Consider the following 23,526-nt stretch of genomic DNA (forward strand, 5'->3'; position numbering starts at 1 on the left):
GCTATTTGCTATCTTGTTCTTACAGATTGTGATTGCCTAAGAGTTTAACTTAATTTCTGTTAGGATCCCCAGCCGCTGCCACCTCGGCCGGGTCCCCTTACCACCGCTGGGAGTCTACCAGGTCCGGCTCTTCCCCGTCACCAGCAGCCACGGCTGCCTCCGACCACTGCCGATGCGACCTGCCCTCGCGGCGCGACACACCACCATCCTGGGCTCTGCACTCTCTCCCCTAGGCGTGCATGCGCACCATCGTGCTAAATTTAAAGGGCCTGTGGCGGGAAAGTTCCTCACGGCCCGTGAAGATGACATCAGCCAGGGTGGGTATATATATTTATATATATACCCGGCCCTGACTCTGCCTCAGCAATGGGTCCTGCTCAGATATTGAGTCGTCTGCGTTGTTCCTGATCCTGATTCTGCGATCCAGCCTTGCTTCCATGATCCTGTGTTACAGCCTTACCTTCTTGATCCTGTGTTCCAACCTTGCCTTCCTGATCCTGCATTCTGGTCCAGCCTCCTGTTCCTGTGCTCTTGTGTCAGTTCTGTTCCTACTCCTGCCCTCGGACTGACTCCCTGGTTTTGGTCTCCTGCCTGGTACTTCGTCTATGCTTGACCTCCAGCTTGTGTCTTCGTTTTGCCTGTGATAGAATACTGAACAACGGTATAGAAAACCAATAAATAAATAAATAATAAATAAACCTCTGGCCTGTTCCTGGTTTCGTCTGTCCGCTGCCTGCCTCGACCTTGCCTGCCCGATGCCGTGTTGCCTTCTCCTTGGACTCCTCGATGTGAGAGACCCACACCTAAGTCCTGCCAGCCCCAGCACCCAAAGGCTCAACCTGCAGGGAACATGGGCTGGTAAAGTTGAAGTTCCAGTTGGGTCTTCTCCGCCTGCACCGCCCAACGATGAGGCCACTGGGGCCTCACCTTGGTGGTGGTATCAACCTCATCTCGACTCAAGGGTCCACATAAGCAACAGGTTGCTGAGGCCATGGATCCGGCGGATCTGAGTGGTCTTCAAGCCATCCCCGGATTGGCTCAGAGGCTCCAGCAACAACAGTGCCTGGATGTCCTAGCAGCCACAGTGGAACGTCTAGCGAATTGCCTGGACTCAGCACTGATGCCCGGTGCCCCGCCACCTGTGCCCGTGACAGCACCGGTTCCCGCCGCAGTACTCCATCTCCCGGCACCTCCTCGCTACGCTGTGCCATGGCTTTCTGAACCATTGCTTCATGCATTTCTCTTTGCAACCTTCCCAATTTATCAGTGACCAGATCAAGACCAACTTTATTCTATCACTTCTCGACAGCAAGGCCCTAGCTTGGGTCTCCCCCCCCCCCCCCCCCCCATGTGGGAATGCTGGGATTCTCTACTCCTGGATCTTCCCCGCTTCATACAGACCTTTAAACAGGTCTTTGATGAACCCGGATGGCAGTCCACGGCCACCTCTGACTTCTTCACCTCCGCCAGAGGTCACGCCCCTTAGCGGAGTATGCTGTGGAGTTCCACACTCTAGCTTCGAAACTAGGTTGGTGCGAGGACAGTCTTTGTAGCATTTTCCTGGGGCTGGCCTCGAGAATCAAAGATGAACTGGCCACCCGGGAACTTCCAGAAGGCTTAGAGGCCCTCATTGACCTAACCGGGTGAATCGACCGCCACCTCCAATAGCGCCTGTGGGAGCTGAAACCAGGCCGTAAGGCCATCCCTATGGCGCCATCCTTCTCCTGGCCCCTGGCTCCACCTCCTCTGTCCGAGCCAGCCCAGACTCGGGGAGAGGATCCCATGCAGGTCAGTCTCAGCCACCTCACCCCAGATGAAAAACAACAGCGCTGGACCTTGGGCTTATGCCTCTTCTGTGCTGGCAAGGGTCACATGCTGGCCCAGTGTCCTGAGAGGCCGGCAAACTCCAGAGCCTAGGTGTCACAGGTGAGATGACCCTAGGTTGCACTAACCCAGCTACCGAGCTCACCACTCTAGTAAATCATATCCATCCTGAGGGCTCATTTTCCACGCAGGCCTTCATCAACTCCGGAGCTGGAGGGAACTTTATCCTTTCGGACTTAATCAAGTGACTGAATCTCCCAGTAATGCCCAGAACAGCACCGCTAGTGATCTCCTCCATCCAAAGGGACACGTTACTGGGTTGGATTACCCACATCACCGCTGCAATAATACACATGATGAGTGATATCGGCCACGGGAGCATGATAAATAGTTTTTTCACTGTACCACAAACAATAGGTGTAGTTATTTCTGGCATTAAATCCTACGATAGTGTGCGTTACTCTATGGCACGCCACACTAGCAGACCCTCATTTCCATTTACTCCACCCAAACTCCCCCCACTCGAATATTCAGTTTTTAATTTGCATACACATGTTGCGTTGTGTTATTTATCACACACATTACAGTATTATCGTGCGCATTCCGGCATTATTGCACGCGGTAAGGCCCTAACACAAAATGATAAATGACCCTAATTGTTTGGAAAAGAAAAGTTATTCTCAGAAAATGAGGGTGCAGATCTCTGAGGGCACATTTTCCCTGGGCAATTTGCACAGGAAAAGCACAATGCGTACTTTGCCTTTGAAAACTAGTACAAAGTCCGCAAGTTAAAGTACCTGCAGATTCCGTAAACTCTCATGGTTTGAAAATGTCTCCCTTTGTAATGTGTCATTGCAGAGCAGTCAAGCAAGTAGTGGTGGAAAAGATGGTATAGTTCTTCCCACATCACCAACAAAACGTTTTAACATAGTTGTTTCCACCATCTCTTCTCATCCTCTTTTTACAGTTTCCATTTTCATTTACTATCCAAACTTTTTTTTTAACTCTGTTTTGAAATATTTTCCAGCATGCCTCTTCCAACTCACATGGATGTTCCTTAACGCATTCTAATCTGAGCACTGACAGATGAAAAGTGCTAAAATCCTGGGATGCATTGCTTAAACGGCAAGAGCTTGTAGTACTGAACACTGATTCTGTAAACAGAAAGCAGGAGAAGCCCCTTAGTACATCTGAATACTAGACTAAGAAAAATACATTTTGACAATTGTCCAAAACGATCTATGCACAGAGAAAGAAAAATGTTTCTAATCTGAGTTAATCCCATGGCATGTGCCTTCAATCTGATGGTTTAAGGAGCACAAGGTCACAGAAACGCAAGCCCCATTGGGTCATGGTGTCCTCAGGAGTCCATATCCAAGGCAGGTGGGAGAAAAAAGCAGATGAACTGCAACATCCCCCATACCTGACACACAGGCCGATTCAGTAAAAGTCGCGGGAGAGCCGACAAGAGCCTGTTCTCCCGACGCGCGCACAGGCCACTCTCCTGTGCGCGCGATTCAGGAGGGAACAAAATGCAAATGAGGGCCCGCGGTAAAAGGAGGTTTTAGGGACACTAGCACGTCCCGAGCGCCTCCTTTTTGACAGAAGCGGCGGCTGTCAGCAGGTTTGACAGCAGATGCTCAATTTTACCGGCGTCGGTTCTCGAGCCCGCTGACGGCTACGGGTTCAGAAAATGGACGCCGGCAAAATTGAGCGGCCATCTTCCGACCAGCGGGCCGCAAGCTGCGGGCAGATTTTTAATTAATTTTTTTAATTAATTTTTTTTTAATTTTTACTTTCTTTTTACTTTTGGGGCCTCCGACTTAATATCGCTATGATATTAAGTCGGAGGGTGTACAGAAAAGCAGTTTTTACTGCTTTTCTGTACACTTTCCTGGTGCCAGCTGAATTAACGCCAGCCTTTGAGCAGGCGTTAATTTCTGAAAGTAAAATGTGCAGCTTGGCTGCACATTTTACTTTCTGTATCGCGTGGGAATAACTAATAGGGCCATCAACATGCATTTGCATGTTGCGGGTGCTATTAGTTTCGGGGGGTTGGCCGTGCGTTTTTGATGCGCTATTACCCCTTACTGTACAAGAGTTAAAAATAGCATGTCGAAAACGCGCGGCCAAACACGGGCTAACAGTTCATCTTCATGATCCTTTTGTTGCAATAACCTTGCGAATGGACGAGTATCCCAAAATTGAATTTCGGATTTTACTTCTGTTCACGGTTATGCTGTTTTTGACTGAAAGTTGTTGACATGTTTACTATTATTTCTTGACATTGCCTTATTTCATGATGGCACATGAAATTTGGAAGGGAGAGGTACAGATGAGTAAATGTAGTTCTTTTTGGATTGCTGACCTCCACTCAGAATCTCCGTAAGCAGAAGGTGCTGGCAGCTTCAGTTAAGCAGAACTAGACTGCCATAGTGGAGCTTATACTTTGATGCAATATTATGCTGTGATGTTTTTTAACACTTTGAATTATATACTCCAGAGAAACTTCAATCTGGTACAGAACTTGTTTTTCTTTTTGTCAAATATTGCTATAGAAAATGTAACACACAGAGTTTGTTCTCCCTGGTGACATGTTCTAGGGCTAGCATCCTTGGGATAATATATCAGGTTTGCCGCATGCATCTAATAGTTTGTGTATGTGAAGGTGATGCCTCTTTATTAAACAGATGTTTGAATTTCTGAAAATATAAATTACAATGAGTTTGTAATTTAAGTTAAATTATTTTTCAGTCTCCATCACAGTGAATAAAGAAAAACTAGGCAATGCATTTGAATGTTTGGTTTTATTCAGATTCATTGCTGTGGATTTTGACATACTTGATGGAAAACTATGTGCAGGACATATAGAGGTCAGTTTTCAAAGGGTTTAGGTGCCCTAATGTGTGGTAGTTAGGCTCCTAAATTAGCCTTTTTGAAAATTTACAAGGGGTACCTAAATTTAGCCTTTCAGATTCACTGGGTCCCAAAATGAGAGCCTAAAAAGTGGGTAGCTATGGGGTGAAATTAGAACAATAAAGAAAATTAGGTGCTTAGCACTAATTTTCAGCATGACGCCTTACTAAGCTACGGTATTTGTCCTGGAAAAGAACATTCTACAGAGTATACTAAGCTGCCGTATTCAGTAGGGATGTGAATCGGGCTTCGGATGATTGAAAATACCGTCGATATTTTCAAAATCGTCAGAAATCGGGGGCTCCCCCAAAACGATAGGAAAACCCCACGATATTGTTCGTGGGGGTTCTCTTATCGTTTTGGGGGAAGGCGGGAAAAATGGCACACAAAAATAACCCCTAAACCCACCCGACCCTTTAAAACTAATCCCTTAGCTTCCCCCACCCTCCTGACCCCCCAAAAATCTTTTTACAGGTACCTGGTGGTCCAGTGGGGGTCCCGGGAGCGATCTCCCGCTCCCGGGCCGTCGGCTGCCACTAATCAAAATGGTGCCGATGGCCCTTTGCCCTTACCATGTGACAGGGTATCCGTACCATTGGCCGGCCCCTGTCACATGGTAGGAGCACTGGATGGCCCGCGCCATTTTAAAGATGGTGCCGGACATCCAGTGCTCCCTCCTTGTGACAGAGGCCGGCCAATGGTACGGATACCCTATCCCAAGGTAAGGGCAAAGGCCATCGGCGTCATTTTTATTAGTGGCAGCCGACAGCCCGAGAGCAGGAGATCGCTCCTGGGAACCCCATTGGACCACCAGGTACCTGTAAAATGTTTTGGGGGGGGTCGGGAGGGTGGGGGAAGCTAAGGGATTAGTTTTAAAGGGTCTGGGTGGGTTTTTCGTTTATCGGCTCAGGTGCAGCCGATAAACAAAACCGCGATCGGGCCGGACGAAAAAAAGAAAACACGATGTGAATTGGAACCAGAATCCGAACCGATTCCAATTCCGATTCACATCTGTAGTATTCAGTGTCACTGCCTAGAAAAACATTATAGTATTTTCCCTATTGGTAAAATTTCCATTGGGAAAAGTATTGTGGCAAAATGTGTGCAAAGGCAGCCCTGGGCTGTGGGGTCACTTTGCCTTAAAGGGATTGATCATCCCCAAACTACACCCTACCAAGTTAAGCAAAAACCCTGGGGGTCTCTGGAGACTTCCTGCCCCCCCCCCCCCCCCCCCATCATCCCTGTCCCTAAAAGCAGCCAGTCACCAAAAAATATTTTAAACTATAGAACCCTGCGCATAGTCCTGCCATCAACCCTCAACCCCTCCCCTTTGTCAAAAAATGACTCTATGGAGTCTGACACCCCCACCCCCTGGACTTATCAAATTTATCCTGGTGGTCTAAGTGGTGGCCTGGAGTATCTCCCTGGGCTCTGGGCCTGGCAGCAGACATTTTCCAAAATGGCACCAGCTGCTTCTATCATGTGATAAACTAAAAGCAAGCCAGCGCCATTTTGAGTGTTGGTTCTGACATCCAGGGTGATTTATTTGACAAAGGGGAGGGGATGGGATGGGGCAGCAACCAGGGCACTAGTTGGGGGTGGGGAATTTTGGCTGCTTCCAGGGGTGGCATGAGGGGTTGGACAGGAGGTCTCTAGGGAACCCTGGGTTGTTTGCTACACTGGAGGGAGTGTTATTTGGGACCAATCAGCCAGTTTAAGGTATGTCTCCAGGAACATTGGCACGCATGTTAGAAGCCTGATGCTTCTGGGATAAGTTAGCTAATTTGGAAACAAATAATGTGGCTTACAATTGTTGAGGCAAGCCATGTTATTTGTTTGCATGTATTAGGCTAGTCAGCTCATTAGCATATTTGCAACATCAGGGACAGAATGATGAGCAATATTTTAAATACCATGTGTTATCACTGCATTAGGCCATTTACCACACGGTAAACGCCAGACACAGCTTAGTAGACCCTTTAAGAATCCTAAATCTAGGCAAATTAACACAGTTCAAAATTTAGGGACCTAAATATATGTGAAATATTTTTAGCTGAAAACATAGATGAAAATAGATGCCTAAATTTAGCAGCTGAGCTTTTTTTCGGATATCGGCCTCATGCTCATTTTCTTCTATAAAAACACTGAAATGTAATGATTTAGAAACATCAGTATGGATCACAGTCTGAAAGCTAGTTCTTATATGTGATAACACTTTTTCATTAATCAAACAGTCCGATTAAGTCTCTAACTTTTTAACCAGATTGTGTGATTATGATAGAGGTACCCATTTTTAAATACAATTATTTTTGTGCAATTGAATTCTTTGGAGTGCCTGACTGCTGTTTGGTACATATTTGTTATGGAGAGGGTTCATATTTAGCCATTTAAAACAAATTCTATTGCATTCTTTTCTCTGGCATTTGAGGGCTACGCAATGTTTTTAATTGATGGCACATTGTCATAATGTTTCCTGTAACATTTTCTAAGTGTTCCACTTTGGCAGTTATCCTAATGCATTTTAAAAAATGTCTGCTCAAGGAACTGGCATTTAACTCTGGTAGCGACCACTCATGATGATTCCCAAAGAAGAGTGAATGGCATGCCAGACTAGTTTTCTTTCCCAGTCTGCAACATAAAATGAATAACGTAGCCTACTGGTTGTCACTTGTTGCTAGAAGGTCATTCTAAATTTCTTTGCCAGTAACATATTGATTTTTAATAGGGCCCAACTAAAGTGCTCAAATCATAAATAAGTCTCACGTAGGTATTGCCAGGTCATGAGTTATCCCGTAATACGGTGGAAAAAACTATACAGACAGTAAATATCATTGCCTTTATTATGGCTACACAAGAAATATATATAAGGTTTTTTTTTCCTTGTTTATGTACCACAGAAAGCATCAAGCAGCAGCAAACTTCACAGCCATCCTGGAGGAATTCAGCTGGAAGAGGAAGAGGTGGATTGGCGCACCATTTCTGATTTATCAGGTCAGCAAGGTCTGTTGTAGCTCTGCTGGCATGTTCATTAGAAAATGCTGCAACTGAAAGAACAACAAGGCTTTTAAAAACTAAGAGGTTGATTTTCAAAGCATTGCTCGCGCAAAAATACCCACATACGTACGTATGTGGGTCACACACGTACAAAGTGGATATTAAAAATCCGCGAACTACGCATGTATGTACCCACGCACGCATCAAAAATAAGAGGGCAGAAAAGGGGGCAGGGCATGGGCGGAGCATGGGCGTTCCGGGGTGGGGCCAATAGTTAACACGCGTAACTCCGTATTTTAAGACCGGAGACTGCAGTGCGCATCGGCTTGCTATCCATGTAACTTTACTGCTGCTCTGGATGAGGAGCAAGTCTGGTGATCTCGTGTTTTAGGGCTTACAGGAAAGAATGAGAGGTCTGAGTCAACTGTGGGGCATGTCGGGTGAAGTCCTGGATATTATCTGTCAAACTGGGGGACTAATTGTAAAAAGTGGGTTGTACTTCGCACAATCATGTTTTAAAATCCACCTATATACGCGCGTAAAAGCCAGCAAAACCCTAGGAAAAATATGCAAATTGCATTTTCTCAAGCAGTCTCTTAAGATTAGTCGCCTGCTTACGCGGATGAGGTGTATTTTAAAACATATACATGCAAGTGCGCGCACAATTTAAAATTGCAGCTTATCTCCATTCGGGTGCATGCGTGCTCGTTTTAAAATTAGCCAGAAAATTAGCAACGCATACAAGACCCCCATGGTAGAAAAAGAACTTAAGGGATGATAGGAAGGGAGGGCACCTGTGAAGGCAGAACGTAAAGGCACTGCACTTTGTCCTCATTCATGATTTTTATTCATTAGAACAAATGTGTTTATATGGAGGTGTGGTAACTCAAGTGGCAAGGGCTTGGAAACAGCCAGAGGAAAAAGGAGGCAGACTCTGGCTGTTCATTAAGTGTGGTTTATTTACAGTGAAAACAAAGGGCAGTACAAACCAACATAAACAAATTAGGCAGCTTCCCTTGACATTCAGGTATCTCACAACTACTGGGTGTCACACATAGCAGGTTCTTAGCACACGCCTGGATCCTGCTTGCTCCCTGGGGCCTCTCTAACTTTTTCAAGCCCTGAGGTCTTAAACTCTGGAGCAGGGCTCCTTCCTTCCTGCAAGATTCTCTGTATGTCTGAATTTTAAGGAGGACCGGGCGAGACAGCTGTGCTGAGTTCTTTAAGGTAGTCTGAGGGAGTTTTCTATAGACTCCCTCACGAAAGCTATTTATTTATTTCAAAGCATTTATGAATCGCTTAACTGATATAATCTTTCTAAGTGCTATGAACCATTGATAGTATACAGACTAAAAATAAACTTCAAATAAATAAATAAATAAACAATAAAATAAAATAAACACAAAAAATAAAATACACTAGTAACATTGTAACATAGTACATAATAATGATGGCAGAAAAGGACCAAATGGTTCATCCAGTCTGCCCAGCAAGCTTCTTATGGTAATATCTGTTGTGCCATGTAGGTCAACCCTAAATTTCTCTTAATCATAGTCCATGCAATTTCCCCCAATCCTTATGATAAGAGTAGTAGTATTTACAGTATTACAATAAATTCATAAAACATACATAAGGTCAATAATGAGCATCCCCATGGAGCTTGCAGGGCCCTCAGGACTACAAGCACATTTGCACTCAATTCTCACCAGCATGTGGAATTTTACGCATGTACTTTTCTTCCCCATTGAAACAGGCACAAAGCTCAAATTGGAAATTAAGTGCAGAGATTTGATTATGTAACCTCCATCTGTAATTTTCCTCTCTTGACCTGACCCTGACCCTTTTTCTTAGCAAGCAATAGTATGATACTGCAAATGCATGAATACTCTTACTCTGCACAGAGTGGGGAGGCAATAATCAGACTGCAATATTATACGGATATAAACCCACGTTTACTTTTTAAAAAATGTCTGATTATTGCCACCTTAGTGTACTTGCACTTAGTAAACCTTTACACTACAGTAACAAAAGGATTCAAGGCACCTGCATAGTGATGTGATGTGAAATGAGAGAGTCTTGGAAGCTGTCAGGTGCACTTTGTTAAAATATTTTATGGAAATGAAGAGCATCTCACCAAGAGGAAGTGAGCAGGTGAGAACCACCATGTTACGTACCTACAATTATTAGATGCCATGGAACTCTGATAGCATAAACAGTGAATAACAAATTACATTTACAACCTAAATAGAGCTTGTTGATTAAAATGAAGATATTGAATTTAGAGGGCAATATTCAAAGCCATTGCCACTGGTAAAACAGTGTTTTACTTGTGGAAATGGGCTTTTTAAATATTACCCACCTTCAGTGCAATCAAATTATGCACTATGTTCAACAATGCGGATACGTTTACCCACACAGTTTAGCAGCATTCCTAACAGTGGGAGAGGATAGCCAGAAAACCGAAAAATAATTAAACAAGAAAAAAACCAAATACAAACACAAAACAGTTGAGCTTCCAGAAGCCCTGGTCCAAAATATTGCCCTAAGCTGGGCCTCAGGGCCTAGCCCCGAGCTTAGCCCAGTATTGAGATCTAACCCTGGGCTAGTCCTCAGCTATACAACACAATGGTGCCAGCTGCATTGCAGGAAGGCCTCAAAGTGAAGTCACTTTGATGCCATTCCCAGGTAGATGGCACCATTTTTAAAGTGTTGAGGCCTGGGCAGGAGTGACTGGGCATCGCTCCTGCAGTTTTTCTGCTAGATCCAGTAAGGGGGAAGAGAGTCCTGGGGTGGGAGCTCTCTAGTCCTGGGTTAAGGACCCAGCTCCAGCCTTCTACAGGCAGGCCTTGGAACTAGGCCTCAGTGCCAGGGCTTGGTCCTGGCTACCAGAGACCCGTTTTTTAAAAATGCAACAAATACAAAAATAATTGATCATTTTCAGAGGCTATTTTTGGTTTGATCCATTTGAAACAAATCATAAATGGCCTCATTCATTGAAAACAATTTTATATCTCTATTAAACATATATCTTAACTGTTTAGACATTTACTGAAGAAGTCCTCTGCAATCATCTGTTTTCTGATCTGTAGTCCACTCACTGTAGATCCCCTGACTGCGGCAAAGGACACAGGGATTCTCCTCTAGATTAGAGTTAATATCAGCTGCTATATTCATGAAGCACACAGCATGTAAACACAATGTCTGCCACTTTTTGGGGAGTATAGTATAAGACACATTGGGGTTGATGCAATAAAAATGCGCCGAAAGCAGGCACTGAGTGTTCAGCACCCGCTTTCCTAATGCGTACTCAGGCACCTCTCCAGGGGATGTCATGCAATATTTAAATTAGGGGTCGCACTGTCAAGAAGGCACTAAGGTCGATTGCGCACTCCTATTGCCTCTTCAGCAGTGGGCACCCAGGAGAGTTCAGCTGTCCATGGGTTCAGAAAATGGATGCTGACTTTATTGGCATCCGTTTTCCTAACCGGTGCACATCCATGGGTTCGAAAAACAGACGCTGGTTAACTGAGCATCCTTTTCCCTAACCTGACTGCTGGTATTTTTTGTTGTTGTTGTTGTTTAATTTTTTGTTTTTTAAATCTTTACAACTTTTCATTCTTCCGATTTAATATCGCTGCAATATTAAGTTGGATGATGTACAGAAAAGCTCTATTTTCTGTACAACTTTTTGGGGTGCTCAGAAATTAATGCCTGCCCAGAGCACTTTTTTTTTTGCTTGTGGGGTGAATAACTAATAGCCTCATTGACATGCATTTGTATGTGATATGTGCTATTAGTTTTGTGGCACATTGGACGCATGTTGTGGAGGCGCTAATCCCTTTTAGCATAAGGGGCTATGGACGCACCTCCAAAACGTGCATCCAACCGCGGATTAAACAGTGTGCTCGGCTGAGTGCACTGTTTTGCATTGGCCCTGAAGGGGTGTTAGCTTGGTAGTTCCTCCTTTTTCCATTTTCTTTCAATTCAGTTAGAACCAGTTCTGGGATTCTGGTGCTATGAGGCTTCATTCACAATTACCTGGCAATTTCCAGTCTATTTTAATAGACCCCCATCCCATTGGTCCTAGTTTGATCATTGCAGCAATGTTCCTGAGATCCTGAGCCATGTGTGAAGATTTATTGCCGATTTCACCTCCATCCTGCAGGTGGTGGTATTAGTTGCTTGGACTGTCTAGCCAGTCCTCCCAGCTCTATGTCCCCCTCACTCCCCCCGGCAGCAGTGATCTTGTTTTCTGCTTGGACATGTATTTATACTCAGGAAATCATCAGTCAGTTGCCAGAGCCTGGTCCTGCTGTAAAGTACTAGGGAAGAAACCCTGGTGAATTATCTTTAAATTCACTCCCAAATCTCTTCACCTCAGCTAATTTGGTGTAAGGCTACTCTAATAAACTTCCATTGTTTATCTCAGGACCCCACTCTACACCAAATAAAACCAAAGTAACCACACTGTTGGGCACAAAAAAAAAAAAAGAATTCCTCCAGATTTATTAATAAAATGTCCTAACAATAAACAAAATATATTTCATATATGACAAATTTTCAGCAACCCTGTCTGATTAAAAAACCTTATCACTGCCACAACAACAAATCACAACAATATTCTCACTGGCTCCCTGTTACCTTAAACTTGTGACTGCCTTTTAAATGTGTGATCAGCTCTGTTTTAAAGTAGGAAAACAGCATTTGCAAATAACATCCTTCAAGGAAATTTCTCACCCACAAGCTGGAAACTGGGAATTGTCAGTGGCCATCTGTCTCTTCCCAAATGTCCTGAATGTCTCTCATGTGGGTCTTTCTTTCTCTGTCTGCGTCTGCTGGTAATAAGGCTGTTCCAGATGATATTACAATGCTGTTAATCTTTAACTAGTACTGTGAATCTGTCTTACCACTGAATGTAATTGCACTTTTATTACAGTTACTTGTTACTGCAGTTATGCACAGCTGGTTGTGTGTAAGTGAACTGGTTAGTAAGTAAGAAGTTCCTTCAAGAATGCATAAGTGTTCAAAGTGCATTCTGCCAGCAGCTGTCTCCTAGTTGCATATACTTTTCCAAATCAATCAATGGAAATCTTGCCGTGACATCATGCCACCATTGTTTATGCAAGATATTGAAAACTATTCCCAATTCAGCAGAGGTTACTTACCATCTGATAGCTGGTGTTTCCGATGTTCAGGATTTGAAACAATGTCCACTTAATAAAGTCACATATTCAGTTCTTTGCAAGACCAACAGTTATTTTTGCAATTTCAAATGTCTATCTTTGATGAGTTGATGATCACTGACTAATACTTCTGACAGTTTCCCAGCCTTTGACTAATTAACAATTCAACGTGATTACTATCTAACCCACCATCTGCCTTACAGAAACTAGCCTTTCCCTCTTCCTTATCTCACAGAACAGGAAAATTAAGATAATAGACAATAAAGGTTAAAGGTCAGCTGGACAGAGGAAACCAGGACTTCTGTTAGAAGTTAGCAGAAATGGGAGAAAAGCATGATCTATCTAAAATAATCATTAACTACTAATGTCTTCATAAAAAAGAAATATATAAAAATTAGACCAAAAGGAAATATATGCTAGCCCTTAACTTACACTACTTCCTGGTCCTCATACTCTGGCTCCATCTTTGTTGCCTGAATTCAGAAAACTTCTTCATTTCTGGTTTCTACCTTCAGTGTTCCTGCTTGACCTATTTGTGTTCCTGGTTTCCTGGTGTGCTCTAGCTTCTTGCTGTGTTCCAGGCTTCTTGCTCCTTGTTTGTGTCAGGGGCTAGCCCCATTTTTCATGCCTTGCCAGGCACCAGCATCTGAAGGCTCAACTCGAGGGGAATATGGATGGCTGTCAGCTGCTTGGATTTACCTTTGTAGATGTTAGGCCATTCATTCCTGGGGCAACTAACAGACAATTGATGTCATATCATGCACCAGGGCTCTTATAAGCCACCAGGAGTCACACCTCATGACTGCCTCCCACACCGCTTCTGGAATATCCCCAGTTCCAGCTGACCCAGAGTGCAGAAGGCCTGATTTAGGAATTAAATGTAAAATAATACTAAACATCAGGACAGACATTTTAACAGTCCAGTGTGTACTCAATGACAAATCAAATGGATGTTTTTACCTTAAACCTTCTCTCTACTGGTATCCTTTGGCTACGGGAGTGAGCAGCCGAATCAGATAGCCATGTCCTCTGTTACTTTTTAAACATAAAGCACACAGAGAATCCAAAACTTTATTAAGCATCAGGACATCATGTGGGTTTCCAGGTCAAAACTAGCTGTTCTGTAGATAGAGCAACCCATATTTCTGTAATAAGGGTATAGTATACTAATGTGTGGGCATATGTGTTCCATACAGCTTAATGTGTTCCTTATAGCTTAATGGTATATCCATTGTAGTCTTTGCATAAATGCATAGCGGAGGTGTATCCCTTGCATTTAGCCAAATCATAGAATGCAGGAGTGTCATAAGGGGTGGGCAAGGCAGAGGACACCACTGTCACTACTGCAGCTGAAATAAGCTCCCACGTGACCATCTTGTGCGGCTTTATTATGGAAGGAGAGACACCCCACACACACACTACCCAGGGTACCATTTACCTGGTGATGGTCCTGGTAATATGTGTAAGTACTGCTATACCAGAAGTTATGTGTATTTATCCTACCTTAGCAGGAGTTGCCCCTTTACCTTAGATGTAGCATTTTTTTCTAGTTTGATGCCAGACAGTGGCAAGCAGGGGCTTGCATTTGCTTTCAAATGACATAAAAAAAAAACCACAGCAGAACACACTGTTTCATCACATATCATTTGAAACCAAAATGAATAGAAAAACCCAACGAAATTTGTCAGATTTTTCATTATGCTTCGAAATGCACCCCCAGACTCCCAGCTTGATCTCCCCGCTGCTGCACCATTCCCTCACCAGTGCCGATGAAATAAAATAATTAACTCCCCCCACCCCTTTCCTAGGCATTCTGTACCACTGTAGAACCTAATGGAACTAGCCTCGGGTCAAATCAGGTCGCAGAGGGGCAGGAGCAAATTGGGGTTCGCTCCTGCCCCATTTGGCCTACTGGAACCCCACAGTTGGAGTAAGCTGCACTGGGGGGGGGGGGGAGGAGGTGAGAGATAGGGGAAGGCCTTTTAGAGGGGAAGTTAATTGCTTTATTTCAGTGATGCTGTGGAGGTTGGTGAGAGGCAGGGGGAACCCAGCCTCTTCCTTTCCTTTTGTTCTCTTCCCCCCCCCCCCCCCCCCCCCCCCCCTATTTATTTTGGTTCAAATAAAGGAAACAAAATAAACATCAAATGCAATTTAAAAAAAAACACATTTGAAGAAAAATGAAACAAAACAAAAACTATTTTCATGCACCTCCCTAGTGGCAAGTTCAAATTCCAAGGTCTTCAACTGAGATTTAGGTTGTGGCAAGACAGAGCAGTGCAGTGAGTGTAGGGCCTTCATGCTGGGCAACATCGTTTTCTCCTTTCTTGCTGAGAAGGGGCGGTGAGGAGAGAACAGGAAGGGAACTTCCTCCCAAAACGGATGCTTTTACCTTGTCGGGCATTGCTTTATTATGCCAAAAGCAAAAGGGGGTCAATTAACAATGCTAACAGAAGGGAAGAATGTAACCAAGAAAGACAGGTAAATACTCTGAATGGCCTAAACAATAGTTCTGCTTGAAGTCAAAAATACTTCGGAATCATTCACTCAGAATATATTTTAAAAAAAACTATGATACAGCATCTCTGAAAAGATAGAACTGACTGCTAAACATTTCTCAGTCTGTGAATAATCCATGGGAGTTTATAGACGATGCATTTGCATCTCTAGGGTAGCTGGAGGCCATCTGCAGGCAGCTCTGTGTAAAGTGACTATTTCTTCAGATTGGCCATTGCCAGTTAATAAAATAAGAATGTAAAAATCCACCATTTAATATACAGACGGGTTCTCCACGCTTATTGACCAAAGTCTGGGAAACATTTCCTAGTCTGCAGCAAATCCCATGGCTATAGTGGAAAAACCACTGTGTGAAAGAGACTTTTTAATGGATGGATGCATTTATACCGCTGAGGCTCAGACTGTGTGGTAAGCAGATTCAACACGGTAGAATACCCAAACAACTAGTCCCACTTGAAAAGTGCCAGCCCAATAAACTTGCTAATTTATTTGGCTTCTCTGCAATTTTTGTATGTTTCCATAGTTAATTTTCTTTTTTGTTTTTGTAAAAACTTTTATTTTTGTTGAAAAACAAATTTATTTTAAAGATGGACATGGTTGCTGCAGTCAATCAATTGTTTATCCCATAGCAGGACGTACGACACAGATGGCTGGAGCTGTCCTGTACTACCTCACAATAGGGTAATTGTTTAATTGTTTGTTTTTTCTTGGAACTAGTTATGCCTTTGATGCTTGCTAGAGTATGATATTAAGAAATTGCCATGCTGGGTCAGACCAAGGGTCCATCAAGCCAAGCATCCTGTTTCCAATAGAGGCCAAACCAGACCACAAGAACCTGGCAAGTACCCAAATACTAAGATGATCCCATGCCACTGATGCAATTAATAGAGGTGGCTATTCCCTAAGTAAACTTGATTAATATCCGTTAATCGACTTCTCCTCCAAGAACTTATCCAAACCTTTTTTGAACCCAGCTACACTAACTGCACTAACCACATCCTCTGGCAACAAATTCCAGGGCTTTATTGTGCGTTGAGTGAAAAAGAATTTTCTCTGATTAGTCTTAAATGTGCTACTTGCTAACTTCATGGAATGCCCCCAAGTCCTTCTATTATTTGAAAGTGTTCAAACTAGCGAACCCCGACTAACCAACGGACTCCCCGCCAAAGCTACGATATGACCACCCGACTGATTTACGCCCAATTATATCTATTCTCCCTCCTCCCCACTTCTTGTGGATCTCCCTCTCCTCCTCCTTCTTACTCCTAATACCCCACCCACCCCCCTTCAACTACCTAACTGCTTTGATTAACTCTATTGTTTAAAAAAAAAAAAAAAATGTACATATGTATATAATCCACGTATTATCTCCACCACCCCCTGTTTACCGACTCCTTGTTAAAAATTTATATTATTGTAAAGCTTGTTGCTAGGTTATGTTACATTGTGAACCGAGGTGATGTTTTGCAAACGTGCCTCGGTATATAAAAAAACCCTTAAATAAAGTGTAAATAACTGAGTCACATCTATTCGTTCAAGACCTCTCATGATCTTAAAGACCTCTATCATATCCCCCGTCAGCTGTCTTTTCTCCAAGCTGAACAGCCCTAACCTCTTCAGCCTTTCCTCATAGGGGAGCTGTTCCATCCCCTTTATCATTTTGGTTGCCTTTCTCTGTATCTTCTCCATTGCAACTATATCTTTTTTGAGATGTGGCGACCAGAATTATACACAGTATTCAAGGTGCGGTCTCACCATGGAGCGATATAGAGGCATTATGACATTTTCCGTTTTATTAACCATTCCCTTCCTAATAATTCCTAACATTCTGTTTGCTTTTTTGACTGCTGAAGCACACTGAGCTGACGATTTTAAAGTATTATCCACTATGATGCCTAGATCTTTTTCCTGGGTGGTAGCTCCTAATATGGAACCTAACACCGTGTAACTACAGCAAGGTTATTTTTCCCTATATGCAACACCTTGCACTTGTCCACATTAAATTTCATCTGCCATTTCGATGCCCAATCTTCCAGTCTTGCAAGGTCCTCCTGTAATGTATCACAGTCCATTTGTGATTTAACTTCTCTGAATAATTTTGTATCATCCGCAAATTTGATAACCTCACTCGTCGTATTCCTTTCCAGATCATTTATATATATATTGAAAAGCACTGGTCCAAGTACAGATCCCTGAGGCACTCCACTGTTTACCCTTTTCCACTGAGAAAATTGACCATTTAATCCTACTCTCTTTTTCCTGTCTTTTAACCAGTGTGTAATCCACGAAAGGACATCGCCTCCTATCCCATGACCTTTTAGTTTTCGTAGAAGCCTTTCATGAGGGACTTTGTCAAATGCCTTCTGAAAATCCAAATACACTACATCTACCGGTTCACCTTTATCCACATGTTTACTAACTCCTTCAAAAAAATGAAGCAGATTTGTTAGGCAAGACTTCCCTTGGGTAAATCCATGTTGACTGTGTTCCATTAAATCATGTCTTTCTATATGCTCTATGATTTTGATCTTGAGAATAATTTCCACTATTTTTCCCAGCATTGAAGTCAGGCTCACTGGTCTATAGTTACCCGGATCACCCCTGGAGCCTTTTTTAAATATTGGGGTTAAATTGGCCACCCTTCAATCTTCAGGTACAATGGATGATTTTAATGATAGGTTACAAATTTTAACTAATAGATCAGAAATTTCATTTTTTAGTTCCTTCAGTACCCTAGGATGCATACCATCTGGTCCAAGTGATTTGCTACTCTTTAGTTTGTCAATCTGGCCTACTACATATTCCAGGTTCACAGTGATTTCGTTCAGTTCGTCTGACTCATCACCCCTGAAAACCATCATTGGGTTAACTAGAATCATACAACTCAACTCGTCTAGGAGGTGCTCAGTCCAGTCTTTGGGACATACTTAGCCAGTCAGTTTTCCATGAATATACATGACATAGGTTTGCTAACAAGGAAATATACATTTCAAGCATGTTCATTCTGGATATCCTGGAAACCTGACTGGCTAAGTGTGTCCCAAATACTGGAATGGGAACCCCTTCTCTAGGACAATGAACAGATCTGATTTTCAGTATACACACAGGGGAGGGGGGTATTTGCAGTTCCTGTGGGTACTAATTTTCAAACAGAACCTCCCCACAGAGTGTCCCCTTGAAAATCCATCAATGGGACAGTGCTGTGGGGATTCCTTACCATGCATACTTTGCAGCTGCAAAATATGCATGGGAATTTCAAAATGAAATCCCAGCATATACTATAAGGGGTCCACCCTAATGTCACCCTCAATGCTATCCCTTTTCCCTGCAGCAAAAAGTACACATTCTGTGGACAGTGGGCATACTGTTTCCCATATTCGGGTAGAGGGAAATTATCAGAAGGCATTTTTCTGTGGGTAAACAAGTGTTTACTCTTGGAAAACCTTCTGAAAATTGCCCAGCAATGAAAATTCATGAAAAATACAAAGGTTTATATTTGATCTATGACCAAGCTAATTTGCACAGTTTGATTAACTTGAAAACTAAACCTATTCATGCCCTCTGTTATGAATTATGCTGTGGAGTTAGCAATCTGTTCAGGACCACTTCACCAGGGGGGCGGAGTTAGCAATCTGTTACGGATCTTGCTAGGGAGTTAGCAATCTGATAGGCTTGGCTCCTGTAGGAGGAGGAGTTTAGCAATCTGTTAGTGCTCTGCTCCCCCAGAGGGAAGGAGTAGCAACTGTTATGCTTTGTTCCTGTAGAAAGATGAGCCAGCAACCTGTATGATCCCCACAGGGAGATAGCTATCTGATATGGATCAGCTTCCGCAGAAAGAGGAGTAACACTTAGTAGAAATAGTGAATCCCTGGGCCGATGGCAGATGACAGCACCCTCAAGTGGAGATCCTGGGAGGAACCACCGGCTTGGCTTGGAGTATTGAGACAAACACAGTTCTTTATTAGACTGGAAGTAGAACCACCAGAGGTGGCAGTAGAGAGTTGATGTGCCCGGCAGGGCTGAAGTCCCTCTGATACTGGAATTACGATCTCTGAGTTGCTGAGCTGTAAGGAGAGACTATAGGTAGTGAGTAGACAGGATATGCTGGGCATAACCAGTGGTAGATGATACACTCACATTGGTAGATATATGTAATGTCCTCTGTGCAACAGAGAGTCTTCAGTATTCAGGAACAGGAGCCGCAGGTGAGTACTGGTTCCTGTAGGCAGTCTGAAATAGAACTCACAATAACTGTGTATGGGATGGCTTCTGGAATAGAAGAGAGGCAAGGAGAGATTTAGGAACATAGGCCCTCGTGGAGTGAGTACCGGTTCCTATCTATTAATCTGTAATAGTAACCCATAAGATATAGGTATGCGATATCTTCTGAGGAAGAAGAGAGTCTGAGAAAGGTATTAGGAACATAGGCCCTCGTGGAGCGAGTACTGGTTCCTATCTGCAATCTGCAATGGTAACTCATGCTCTCCGTACCTGCGATAACGTCTTAGACTGAAGGGAGCCTTAGAAATTAGGAACAAGGGCCCTCGTGGAGCGAGTACCAGTTCCTGTCTGTAATAGGACTCACTGTGTTCACGTCTGCGATCGCTTCCAGGCAATAGGAGTCTTCTGAGTCTTCGGAAACGTAGGCCCTCGAGGAGCGAGTACCGGATCCCGTCCAACAATCTGAAATCAAGAAGAGAGAGAGCGGAGCCCCCAAGGAGCGGGTACTCCTAGTAAGTTTGAAAAGGCCGAGCAGTGGAGAAAGGTTTCCCCTTGCTCACTCGGATCGTTGTTGCAAGTAGCGTGGACTGCCGAAGCAAGTCCCGTTGGAGTTCCTTGCTAACTCATTTGTAGTTAGCAAACAAAGACCTTTTAAATTGAAAACGGAGACGTCAATACGGGGGGATGCCCCCAAGGTTCACGCCCTTGCTGCGCCCTTACGTCATCAGGAACATGGCGGATCTGTGGCGTCAAGCCAGCCTGGGGATTCCAGGACCAAGAGACGGGGAGAAGCCGCGGCTGCTTCTGTCAATCTGAGCCGAAGGGAGTCGCCACAAAGGTAGAGAGGGTGGAGCGAGGGCGAGAATAGGCATGAACGCAACACCCTCAAAAAACTGGAGTTTTGTGCCCTTTCATTAAATGCAGAGATATGCTAGCAATTTTTTATCAATACCAATTTCCTGTCAACAGAGCTCTCACCAGCTCTGTTCTCCTCAATGAGTCATGTTTCATAGTTATTTAACTAGACACTCCCAGGAAGCCCTATCATACACCACCATTTAAACTGTACCTTCGTATTATATGAAATAGCCATACTTAGAAATGAAAGCTTACTGCAGATATTTGGAATTTATTTCATAGCCAAATGAATTCAGAACATAAAATTTTCAGTGTTTAGTTCTGGGGTTTTTATTTAGAAACAGCAACTATATTTGATATACTGTTGGTATAAGCTAACATATATTTCATGATATTATGACAAATTTAAGTTCAGTTTATGAATGAACAGAAGTCAGTAGAACTAGCATAGTGTGCCATTATTATACTTCTTTCTGGAACACATTTTATTTCACGTCTGAGATTTTCACATATTTATCCAGTATTTGTGGGGAATTCACAGATGTGCTTTATTTGAAAGTCTCATATATCTTACACATTGGGAGTAAATTTGTATCTGCCCACATAAAGAGAGTTTGAGGCAAGACTTGCCATGGGGTAAAAACTAATAATTAAAGCTTTTTCAAGTACACCACTCTGTAGCTTTTCTAGTAGGGGCAATTTAGAAATGTGAATATAAACAAATAAATAAAGCAGGAAACCTGCAAGGGAAATAGTTGGGGCCATTAGATGACCATGGGATACTGAGGGCAGATAAGTCATAGCAGAAAAACTAAATGAATTCTTTACTTTGGTCCTTACTGCGGTGTGCCCCCTTCGCCACTGGAAGGTTCCTCCTCTCCTGGACAAGCAACGGAAGAGCCAAAGCAACAGTAAACTAATCCTGGAGAAGCGCCTCTGACGCTGCCAGGCCAGAATCTGCCTTTACTGTGGCGAACCAGGCCATTTAATAGCTCACTGTCCGGTCAGGCCGGTAAACTCTTGAGCCTAGGTCTCATTGGAGGACTGACCCTAGGCCTTACTACACCAGCTCCTCCCTTAATGCTCTCAGTGGGAGACCAGGACTTTTCCACCCTTGCCCTAGTGGATTCCGGAACAGGAGGGAACTTCATGATGCAGGCTGTCATGGAACACCTCCAGATCTTCACTCTTCCTTGCCCTCTTTCTTTGGTCCTCTCTTCCATCCACGAGGATCCTCTCCCAGGAAGAGTTACTCGCATTACTGTTCCACTAAAGTTTTGTACCGGTTCTCTCCATGTAGAACATCTGGCATTCCACGCATCAAGAAAGCCATACACCTAGTGGTTCTTGGATTGACCTGGCTCCAGCAACATTCTCCTCAGTTTGATTGGGCCTCCCTGCAGTTGGCCTGGTGGGGGTCATACAACCTGCTTAGAAAGCTTGCAACCCAGCCATTTTCTGTGAAATTCTGTTGTTCCCGCTGGCCTTCCTCCACAATATGCACAATTTGTTGATAGTTTTTCCAAAAAGGGTGTGGACATTTTGCCTGCTCATCGTGAGTTTGATTGTGCAATTAATCTCTGCCGGTACTAAACCCCCTTGGGGTAGGGTCTACCCACTATCCTTGCCAGAGACCAGGGATATGTCCGAATATATCCAGGAAACCTTACACAAAGGGTTTATCTGCTGGTCAACTTCTCCTGCAGGCACTGGCTTCTTTTTCATGGGTAAGAAGGATGGGACCCTCCATCCATGTATTGACTATCGTGGCTTGAATGCATCACATGGAAGGATCACTACCCCTTACCCCTAATTTTTAGCTATTTGATCACCTGCAAGAGGCCAGGATCTTCTCCATATTGGACCACCAAGGAGTGTATAACCTAATGTGGATACGAGAAGGCGACGAGTGGAAGATGGCTTTCAACACCAGAGATGGCCATTATGACTATCTGGTCATGCCATTTGGTCTTTGCATCACCCCAGCTGTGTTTCAAAATATGATAAATGTATTTTCAGAGATCTCCTCTACGAATATGTGGTCATACACCTGGACAACATCTTAGTCTTCTCCAAGAACCTGCAAACCCATTGCCAAGATATCTCTATGGTTCTCCAATGCCTTCGGGATAATCGCTTATATGCAGAAATGTTTATTCAAGATAGCCTCCCATTCCTGGGCTACATTGTCTCCAACTGAGGGTTTCAAATGGACCCTGAGAAGCTCACTAAACCAGAGAAATCTATCATCAATTGACAGATGTACCATACTATCAGGTGCTCACAGAAGATCCCACATTGGAGTTGAAAGCTCGGATAGGGGAGATCATTCAATTGAGTATAAAGAATGGTTTTCTCTCTAGTAGAGATATACGGGCATTAAGGGTAGAATATCCGATATGCCCTTTACTTTATACTCTTCCTAAGATTCATAAAAATCTGAATCAACCCCCAGGTCGTCTGATTGTGGCAAGTAGAGGTTCTATTTTGGAACCGTTGTCTAATTTTCTGGATATTTTCCTTAAACCGTTTGTCCAACGGACTGCTTCCTTTGTTCAGGATACTACTCAAATGCTTGCATTGTTACAGTCTTTACCTCCTCTTCCGAAGGAATGCCTTCTAGTTACATTGGACGTTGAAGCTCTGTACACTAATATTTCTCAGAAAGAAGCATTTGCATTGAATGAAAATGTCATGAATGTACATGAACATCCTCATCAGGTTCCTACGGCTTTTCTGATGTCTTTAATGGAATTAGTGATATTTCATAACCTCTTTAGGTTTGAGTCTACTTACTATCTTCAAGTGCAAGGAGTGGCAATGAGGGCAACAGTAGCCCCTGATGTAGCTAATCTGTTTGTAGGTCATTTCGAAGAAGAGGTCTTGTATCCCCCCTCCTTGGTTTAAAAATATTCTAATTTGGAGACGCTATATAGATGACATCTTTTTCATCTGGACATCATCTAGTGGTGAATTACATGATTTTTTGACATGGATTAATGGGCAAAATGCCTCT

The 23,526-nt window shown here is 43.5% G+C and overlaps 1 long non-coding RNA gene across 1 annotated transcript in view; it reads left to right on the forward strand.

Annotated features, from left to right (window-relative positions):
- Positions 1-23,526, forward strand: part of LOC115093630 — a 649,997-nt gene that overhangs the window by 543,292 nt on the left and 83,179 nt on the right. The window contains exon 3 of the long non-coding RNA XR_003857360.1: positions 7,638-7,731. This is a non-coding gene — a long non-coding RNA (uncharacterized LOC115093630). The remainder of the gene's footprint in view (positions 1-7,637; positions 7,732-23,526) is intronic.

Source organism: Rhinatrema bivittatum, chromosome 6 (assembly GCF_901001135.1).
Source record: "Rhinatrema bivittatum chromosome 6, aRhiBiv1.1, whole genome shotgun sequence".
In the NCBI taxonomy this organism is placed as follows: domain Eukaryota; kingdom Metazoa; phylum Chordata; class Amphibia; order Gymnophiona; family Rhinatrematidae; genus Rhinatrema; species Rhinatrema bivittatum.